Below are 10908 nucleotides of genomic sequence, written 5' to 3'. Positions count from 1 at the left end.
ATCAGCTCTGTTACTAGAAGATATAAGGCAGTCTTTCAGAGCACAACTGGAAGCACTGAGGTCTTTTATGCAGTGCTTAAGCAGAGACTCAGCAGCTGTGAGCTTGTCTCGCTCTTTCACCACTTTGTTTAGTGTAAGTAGAAGCAACCAACCAGCTTCCCTATACTCCTCATGCTGACAAAATTTCAGAAAAGTATCAAGTATCCAGTCACCCAGGGGGTCACTTCTCACCAGTACTTGATCTATTTGTGGTGCTATTTTGCATATTAATGTTGCCACCTCATGCTACTGATTAGCAGGGTCCTCTTTACTGACAGAGACAAGGTCACTAGTGTCTTTACAATTAATCAAATTGGAGAACCAATTTAGGAAGCCCATCCTTATGATTTTGTGTCTCTAGAACCATTCCCGGTACCAAATATGTTAGACTTGGTTCTCTAGAGGAACAAAACCAGTAAAGCTTATATATATGTATATATAGAGAAATTTATATTAGAAAAATGGCTCACACACTTATAGAAGCTGGCAAGTCCAAAGTTCCTGGATCAAACGTCAAGCTGGAGGCTTTTCCACTTCAAGCTGGAAGCTTTTCCTGACTCTTGCAGTGACAGGGGATGAGGACCTCAAGGCTGTCAGGAAGTACACTGACTATTGACTCCAACAAATGAGAAATCCAAGATCTCCAGGTTGAATGGTGGATTGTTCACTCATGGACAGTTGTAGGCAGCACAACAGAATCCCAATCCACAGAAAAATGTCTCCTCTCCCAGGATGTCCACAGACATACTGGAAGCAGGCCACACCCCTAGAGAAAATCCCTTTCAACAGATTGGCCACTCAAAACATAATCATCTAATTCCATCATGGGAACAACCACACCACAACAGCTCAAACTACACAGAATTGTGGTCCAGCCAAGTTGACACACAGCTCCAACTATCACAATAATCAAAAAGAACATTTCAAGATCCTAAACTACAACGCTGTCAGTGATAGAATAATATCCATACACCTACAAGAAAGATCAGTTAATACTACAATTCAAATTTATGCACCAACCACCAAAGCCAAAGATGAAGCAATTGAAGATTTTTACCAACTTTTGCAGTCTGAAATTTACCAAACATGAAATCAAGATGCATTGGCAATTACTGGTAATGGGAAGGCAAAAGTCGGAAAAAAAGAACCATCAGTAGTTAGAAAATAGTTGGCCTAAGTGATCAAAATAATTCTGGAGATCCCATGATAGAATTTTGCAAGGTCAACAACTTATTTATTTAAAATCCTTTTTTTCAACAAAATAAAATAGTGAGCATACACATGGACCTCATCAGGCAGGATGCACAGAAATCAATCAGCTATATGTGTGGAAAGACATAGTGGAGAAACTCAATATCATCAGTCAAAACAAGGCCAGGAGCTGACAGTAAACAGATCATCAATTGCTCATATGCAAGTTTAAATTAAAGCTGAAGAAAGGAAAACAAGTCCAAAAGAGCCAAATTATAAACTTGAGTATATTCCAACTGAATTTAAAGACCTCACAAGAACAGATTTGAAGCATTGAACATACATGATCAGAGATCAGACAAGTTGTGGAATAACATCAAGAACATCAGACATGAAGAAAGGAGAAGATCATTAAGACAGGAAAGGAAGAAAACACAAAAATAGATGTTAGAAGAGACTCTGAAACTTGCTCTTGAACAGAGAGTAGGTATATCAAATGGAAGAAATGATGAAGTAAAAGTGCTGAACAGAGATTTCAAAGGGCACCTTGAGATGACAAAGTAAAATAGTGAGATGTGCAAAGACCTGGAATCAGAAAATCAAAAGAGAACACCCTCAGCATTTCTCAAACTGAAAGAACTGAATATTAAATTGAAGGCTTAATTTGTATTATTGAAGGATTCTATGGACAAAAACTCCCTGCCATCAATTTGCATCCAACTCATAGCAACCCCTCCTTGGGTTTCTGAGGCAGTATCACTATGGAAGTAGATTGCCCAACCTTCCTTCCGAGGAATGCCTGGTGGGTTTGAAGTGCCAGCCTTCTGGTTAGCAATCAAATGCCTTAGGCACTCTGCCACCAGAGCTGCCCCCCCATTTTTTTTTTTTTTTCACTTTTATAGACAAAATATTGAATGATGCAGGAATCATCAAAAGAAGATGGAAGAAATACAGAGTCACTGTACCAAAAATAATTGTTTGGCATTCATTCATTTCAGGAGGTAGCATATGACCAAGAAGTGTTTGTATTAAAGGAAGAAGTCTAAGCTGCACTGAAGGAATTGGCAAAAAACAAGTATCCAGGAATTGATAGAATACCCATTGAGAAGTTTCAACAAACAGATGCAGTGCTGGAAGTGCTCATTTATGCCAAGAATTTGGAAGACAGCTACCTGGCCAAATGACTGCAAGTTATCCATATTTGTGTGCATTCCAAAGAAAGGTGATCCAAGAGAAAGTAGAGATTATCAAACAATATCATATAATGCTAGTAAAATTTTGCTGGCGATAATTAAAAAATTGTTGCAGCAGTACATCAACAGGGAACAGAAATTCAAACTAGATTCAAAAAATGATATGGAATGAGGGATATCATTGCTGATGTCAGATGTGTTTTGAGTGAAAGCAGAGTATACCAGAAAGTTGTTTACCTGTGCTTTATTGACTATGCAAAGGCATTCAATTATGTAGATCATAACAAATTATAGATAACACTGTGAAGAATGCGAACTCCAGAACAGTTAAGTGTGCTCATGAGGCACCTGTACATAGACCAAGAGGCAGTCATTCAAACAGAACAAGGGGATACTACTGCATGGTTCAAAAATCAGGAAAGATGTGCATCAAGGCTGTATCTGTATCCTTTCACCATACTTATTCAATCTGTAAAATGAGCAAATAATCCAAGAAGCTGGACTATATGTAGAAAAACATGGCATCAGTATCAGAGGAAGACTCATTAACAGCCTGTGATATGCAGATGACACAAACTTCCTTGCTGAAAGCAAAGATGGCTTGATGCTCTTGATGCACAAATGAAGATCAAAGACTACAGCCTTCAGAATGGAATACACCTCAACATAAAGAAAACATAAATCCTTATAACTGAACCTACAAGCAACATCATGATAAATGGAGAAATTACTGAAGTTTTTGAAGATTTCATTTTATTTAGATCCACAATCAATGTCCATGGAAGCAGCAGTCAAGAAATCAAACAATGTACTGCATTGGTTAAATCTTCTGTAAAAGACCTCCTTAAAGTGTTAAGAAACAAAAATGCCTCTTTGAAGACTAAAGTTCACCTGAGCCAAGCCATGGTCTTTTCAATAGCCTCATGTGCAGGTGAAAGCTCAACAATGACTAAGGAACACTGTAGGAGAATTGATACATTTGAATTGTGCTATTGATGAAGATGCTTGCTGAAAGTGAGGATGACTTAAGGCACCTACTGATGAAGGTTGAAGAATACAGTCTGCAGTATGGATTACATCTCAACATAAAGAAAACAAAAATCCTCACAACTGGACCAATGAGAAGCATCACAATAAATGGAGAGAAGATTGAGGTTGTCAAGGAATTCACGTTGCTTGGTTCTACAATCGATGCCAACGGAAGCAGCAGTCAGGACATTAGACGATGTGTAGCATTGGGGAAGTCAACTGCGAAGGAACTGTTTCAAGTGCTGAGGAGCAAGGATATCTCCTTGAGGACTAAGGTGCGCCTGACACAAGCCATGATATTTCCAATCGCCTGGTATGCATGTGAGAGCTGGACAATGAATAGGGAAGACCGAAGAAGAGTTGATGCTTTTGAGTTGTGGTGCTGGCGAAGAATGCTGAAAGTACCGTGGACTGCTAAAAGAACTAACAGATCTGTCCTGGAGGAAGTGCAGCCAGAATGCTCCTTGGAAGCAAGAATGGCCAGACTTCGTCTCACCTATTTTGGTCATGTTGTAAGAAGGGACCATTCCCTGGAGAAGGATGTCATGCTTGGTAGGGTGGAGGGTCGACGAAAGAGGGGGAGGCCTTCAGGGAGATGGATTGATACAGTGGCTGCGATGATGGGCTCGAGTATAGCATGGATTGTGGGGCTGGCGCGGGATCGGGCAGTGTTTCGTTCTGCTGTGCATGGGGTCACTATGAGTCGGAAACGACTCGATGGCACTTAACAACAACAACAACATTGATGAAGAATTGAATGTACCATCATAGACTGCTGGAATGAACAAATCTGTCTTGGAGGAATTACAGCCAGAATGCTCTTTAGAGGCGAGGACGGTGAGACTTCACTTCTTGCACTTTGGACATGTTATCAGGAGGAACCAGTCCCTGGAGAAGGTCATCAGGGTTGATTGGTCCATAAATTTGAATAATACTTGTATTAATGAGTCTTCCTTGTAGTAGTATCAGTGTTATCCTATCACTGATAGCGTTATACTTTGGGATAGATCTTGAAATGTTCTTTTTGATGATGAATGTGACAAAATTGCTCTTCAATTTATCCTTCTCAGCATAGTAGACCACATATCTGACATGGTCTCAAATGGCCAATTCAAAATAGTCAATGACAGTCCATTTCAGCTCATTTTAAGCATGTCATTTCTCATGACTTCTAATTTTCCAGAATTCATACTTCCTTCATTTTATATTCTGATTATGAATAGACGTTTGCCACTGTTTCTTCCCATTTTAAGTCATGCCACCTAAGTAAATTGAGGTCCTGAAAGCTTTACTCCATCCTATCATTAAGGTCAACTCTACTTTGAGGAGGTATCTCTTTCGCAGTTGTATTTTGAGTGCCTTCTAACCTTAGGGCCTCATCTCACTCACTATATCAGACAATGTTTCAATGCTATTAATTAGGTTTCACTGGCCTGTTTTTTTAGGAATAGATCACCAGCTCCTTCTTCCTAGTCTGTCTTTGCCTGGAAGATCTGCTGAAACCTGTCCACCATTGGTGACCTGCTGGTATTTACCATTTCTGTCACTCTTCACTTATTCCTGTGGTGTTGAGTTAACATGTTATTTCCTTTTAGTCAGAAAGATTTCCTTTAGTATTTCTTGCAAGACAGTTCTAGCCACAAAATATCTGTCTTTTTTTTAGTATGGAAATGTCTATTTTGCCTACATTTTTTATGTCTTTTTTTCCTTTGAATACTTTGTCACTGCTACTGATCTCCATTGTTTCTGATGGAAAAATCTGCCTTTCGTTTATTGTAGTTTCTCTTTACATGATGAGCATAATGCATTGTATTATTATTACTAGGCTTTTGGCTTTTAGCCATTTCATTATATGTAAGTGTGTTTCTCTTTGTGTAGTCCTTCTTGAGGTTTGTTGAAATTCTTCGATTTGTAAGGTAAAATTTTTCATTAGTTTGGGGAAATTTTTGACTACCCTCCCCCCAAATAATTTCTCTTCCCCTTTATCTCTAAACCTTCTCTCCTGGGTCAGCAATTATACATATGTTAAAATCTTTGATATCATCCCACAGGTTACCAAAACTATGCTTTTTTTTTTCTTTTTTTTACATTCCTTTCTTTGGATTGAAGAATTTCTGTTGATCTATCTTCAAATTCACCAATTCTTCCTTCTGCAATCTCAAATCTGCTGTTGAGTCCATTGGGTGGATTTTTTATTTAATTTATTATACTTTTTGGTTCTACATTCCATTAGGTTGTTCTCTATAGTCTCCATTTCCCTGTTGAGACTCTCCATTTGTTCATTCATCGCTAGCTTATTTTCTTTTAGTAGTTTGTATATATTTTTCTTTAATTCTCTGAACATAAATTTAGTATCCGGTTTGAAGTATTTGCCTAATCTGTACCTGGGCCCACTCAAAGTTAGTTTATATTGACAGCTTTTTACATACTATCCTGTTTATGTACAAATTTGTTAAATTATTATTCCAAATTTGTATTATAAATACACCCTCTCCTCACTTATCAACATGGTTTGGTCCCAAAGGCCAGGTCATTATGCAAAACAGTGTTATGCAAAAATAGAGGATACCACATTAGACCAAAAAATCATAGATGACTATATCATTACATGGCTGCTAAATTACATCATTACATATTTGCCAAATTACACCACTTTGTAACTGCCAAACCACTAAGAATCATGGCACAGTCAAGTTGACACATAATGTTAGCTAAACCAGTGTCACTCTTGCCTCCATCCTAGCATTCATTACTGTCAGATATATGTCATTAATGCACAAAGTAGTCAGAAAGTAGATATTTTACTATTGTTGTACATGCAAAATATCAGTTAATGAGAGAATTTATAAGTGAAGAGAAATTGTAACATTTTGTAGTGTTTATATTCTGCTTTATTAGGAGCTCTGGTGGCACAGTAGTTAATTGTTCAGGTGCTAACTGAAAGGTCAGTTGTTTGAATGCAAAAGCTGCTCTGCAGGAGGAAGATGTGGCAGTCTGCTTCCATAAAAATTATAGCCTTGGAAATCCTATGGAACAGTCCTACTCTGACCTATGGGTCGCTATGAATTGGAATCAACTTAACAGCAAATTTTTTTTTTTTTGGTTTTTCACCAGCCACTCCTTGGAAGGAAGACTGGGCAATCTTCTTCCACAGAGACATTGCCTCAGAAATCCAAGGAGGGGTCACTGTGAGTTGGATTCGACTGTATGGCAGTGAGTTTGTATTTTGTTTTAAGGTCCTGGGTGATGCAAATTGTTTGCTCTTGGCTACAAACCTAAATGTAAGCAGTTAAAACTCATCCAGCTGCATCACTGAATAAAGGCCCGACAATCTGCTTCCACAATGATTATGGCCACAACATCCTAGGGAGAAGTTCTATTCTGTAACATATGGGGTCATCATGAGTCAGGATCAACTGGACAGCAATGGATTTGGTTTGATTTTTGTTTTGTATTCTGTTTTGTTTTTTAAGAGTTGTTAATTTTTGTTGTTGTTTTAGTAAAATACTTAGACTAAAACTGGGAAATCAGTCTTCCCTGTGGTGTGCAGCTGCTGAATTCTCCACTCAGCTGTTTTTAACTCTTCTCCCAGGGGGCCTGAATTTTGCATTCACCCAATGATTTGGGCAGGGTTTATGTTCAAACACTTCAGGCCCATAAGGCTTCTATTCTCTGCTAATTGGGATGTGTGCATGTTGAGGAAGTAATTCAAAATCTTAAGTGACTAGAATTTTACTTAAATATCAAGACTACCTTGGCTTTTCCTTTTCACTGCATGGTTGCAGATGTCCCCCATGTATGCGTAGGCTAGCAATCAATCCAGGATGTGAGCAGGTTTAATATCCTTCCATGAATCTCTAACTTTCCAGATTTCCCCCCTTATATTTCTGGTGTTAGGCACTCCACTCCGATTTGAAACCATAATATATGACCATGAAATTTGCCTGTTTTGGAAGCTACACAATCATTAAAACAATCAAACATATGAGATCAAGAGGACAGCATTTGCCCGGGGATAGAGCTAGAAGGTAGGAAGCAATGGCAAGTAAGGATGAATGAAAGGGTGGGCCCAGGGAGGAAGTGGGAAGAATGCTGCTACAATGTGGGGATGGCAGTAAATGTCACAGAATAGAATATGTATGGATTGTTGAAGGGAAAATCAATTTGCCCATGAACTTTCATCCAAATCACATAAACTCAAAAAAAGTTGGCTTTGAGTGCTGCTTTCTTGTATCTCACACATTTATATAAGCTGTATTTCTATTATTATTTCTACTGAGACTTCTGCTTTACCTATGTGTCATTTGGAAGTGTGTTTTCCAAATGCCCAAATTATTTCAAAAACTTGGTCTGGTAAAGCTAACGAGTTTTGCTATCAACCTCAAACTGAGTCCACCATCACCTACTACCAATAAGACAGAATTATTTGCTGCCTCAGCTGTAGTGACAGTGGTGGTAGGAGGTCAGGAGTATCACCAGGCAGGACTTACCCTTGGCTTCATCCAATGAAGTAACAGTTATTCAAGAGTAAACAGTTCTCATTTTGGTTTATATCTTTGATCACTTTCTGTATGTTAAAATGTTTAATTATTTGTTTTGTTTTCTGTTTTGTCCAGTTTTACACTTGCTTTTTCTGGAGGAGAATTACTCAGCCTCCTCTGACTGCCATTATTAGAAGTCCATAGCTTCAATTTAATCATGAAGAAATAATTAGACAAACTTAAATACTATCCCTCCTGGTTTCACATATCTCAATTTGTTGTATGTCTTTGGTTATTTTTCAGTATCCTGGAATGCCTAAAACAGAATTCAATGTTAAGAATTTCCCTTTGAGTGGAACAGAATCCAAGTTCTTAAAAATCCAGACTTACTAGACAAGTTGAGACTTGAAGACTACCTGAGATTATCACCTTGAGATACTCTCTAAATGTTAAACTGAAGCTATCTCTTAAGGTCACAATTCAGTTAAATAATATATTGGTTCATAAAATAAAGACTATCATCTGTGAGTACTGTATTCCTTTAAAAAAATCATCTATATGAGGCCAAACAGTCAACAATTACTCTAAAGCAAAGATGCGAAGTTAAGGGGGTAGGGAAACTGGACATGTAACAATCAGAACAGAAATATTGAGAACATCAATATATTGTGAAAAAATGTAAACAATTTCACTGAACAATTTCTGTAGGGATTTGTTAAATGAGAACCTAATTCAATATGTAAAATTTCACTAAAAACAAAATAAAATGCTATTTTAAAAAAGAAAAAAAAAGAATTTCCCTTTGAGCACTGCTTTCCTGCATCCCACACATTTATGTAAACTGTATTTCTATTATTATTTCTACTGAGACTTCTTCTTTACCTATGTGTTATCTGAAAGTGTATTGTCTAATCTCCAAATATTTTGAGATTTTACAGTTATTGTTCTGCCCTTTATTTCTAGTTTAATTTCACTGTGATCTGAGAACATACTTTTATTTTATTTTTTTTTTTTAAAAAGACATTTTCATAACTTTGCCCTGAATGCTCTAATGTATTCATGGATATATTTCAGTACACATAAATGCATATGTATATATAGAGTATACTTTTTTATGATATTTTTCTTTGAAATTTGCTAAGATGTGTTTTATGGCACAAAATATGGTTTATTTTAGTGAATGTTCCATGTAATTTTGAGAAGAATGTATATTTTACTGTTATTGGATGAAATATTCTTTGAATGAAAATATATACAATGAACTGATGGTGTTGTTCAGTTCAAGTATATCCTTAGTAATTTTCTGTCTAATGGATCTTGTTGTTGTTGTTGTTATGTGCCGTCGAGTCAGCCCCAACTCATAGCTACCCATCCTTGGGTTTTCGAGGCAGTATCACTACGGAAGTAGGATTGCCCAACCTTCCTTCCGAGGAGTGGCTGATGGATTTGACCTGCCAGCCTTCTGGTCAGCAGTCAAGTGCTTTAGCCACTATGCTACCAGAACTCCTTCTAATGGATCTATTGATTACTAATAGAGGGGTAGTAATGTCTCCAGCTATAATGGTACATTCATCTATTTCTGCTTGTATTTCTATAAGCTTTTGCTTCACAAATTTTATTGCTTTGTTTTAGGTTCATCCACATTAAGAATTGTTATGTCTCCTTGGCCACCATTCATCTGTCAGCTTGTCATACTGTGGTGGCTGTAATTATTGAGGCTGTGCAACTAGTATTTCAAATACTAGCAGGGTTACCTATGGTAGACAGTTTTCAGCAGAACTTCAAGACTAAGACCAACTAGGAAGAAGGACGTGTTGGTCTACTTCTGAAAAGATTGGCCAGTGAAAACTTTATGGATAGCGGTGGTATGTTGTTGAATATAGTGCCAGAAGATGACCCTCTTCCAACTCAGGTTGGAAGGCACTCAAATATGACTGGGAAGAGCTGCCTCCTCAATGTAGAGTTGATCTTAATGACATGGATGGAGTAAAGTTTTCAGGATCTTCATTTGATGATGAGCCATGACTCAAAATAAGAAGAAACAGTGGGAAACATCCATTAATAACCAGAACATGAAATGTACAAATTATGAATCTACAAACATTGAAAAATCATCAAAAATGAAATGTAATGCATAAAGATTGTTATCGTAGGCATTAGTAATCTAAAATAGGCTGGTAGTGACTGGTAATGTCAAATTGAAAAGGAATGGATTAGTATTCAATGTCAATAAGAATATTTCAAGTCTATCCTGAAGGTCAGCACCATCAATGATAGTATAATGTCCATACAAGGAAGAACAGTTATTACAACTCTTATTCAAATTATGCACCAACTACTAATGCCAAAAATGAAGAAATTGAAGATTTTTACCAACTTCTGTAGTCTGAAATTTATCAAACATGCAATCAAGATGCATTGATACTTACTAGTGATTAGAATAAAAAAAGTTGGAAACAAAGAAGAAGGATTGGTAGTTGGAAAATATGGTGTTGGTGATAGAAACAATGCTGAAAGGTGTATGATAGAATTTTGCAAGACCAATAACTTATTACCTGCTATATGCCATAAATGGCAACTATCCACATGGACTTTGTGGGATGGAGTGCACAGGAATTAAATCTACTACATCTATGGAAAGAGATGATGGAGAATCTCAGTATCATCAATCAGAACAAGGTCAAGGGCCAACTACAAAACAGACCTTAAATTGTTCATATGCAAGTTCAGGTTGAAGGTGAAGAAGATTAAAATAAGTCCAGGATAGCAAAATTATGACCTGAATTTAGAGACTATCTTAGAAATAATTTTGATGCATTGAACGCAAATGACCAAAGATCAGAAGCATTGTATTATGACATCGAGGGCATCATAAAGAAAGCAAAAGCTCAATAAAAAGACAGGGGAGGGAGAGGCGGGGCAAGATGGCGGACTAGGCAGAAGGATTGCACAGACCCTCTTCAACAAAGAAAAGG

This window comes from Orycteropus afer, unplaced genomic scaffold, assembly GCF_000298275.1.
Source record: "Orycteropus afer afer isolate SDZICR_OR568_19922 unplaced genomic scaffold, OryAfe1.0 scaffold00008, whole genome shotgun sequence".
In the NCBI taxonomy this organism is placed as follows: Eukaryota; Metazoa; Chordata; class Mammalia; order Tubulidentata; family Orycteropodidae; genus Orycteropus; species Orycteropus afer.
The sequence above is the reverse complement of the archived record's forward strand: the minus strand, read 5'-3'. Positions refer to the sequence as shown.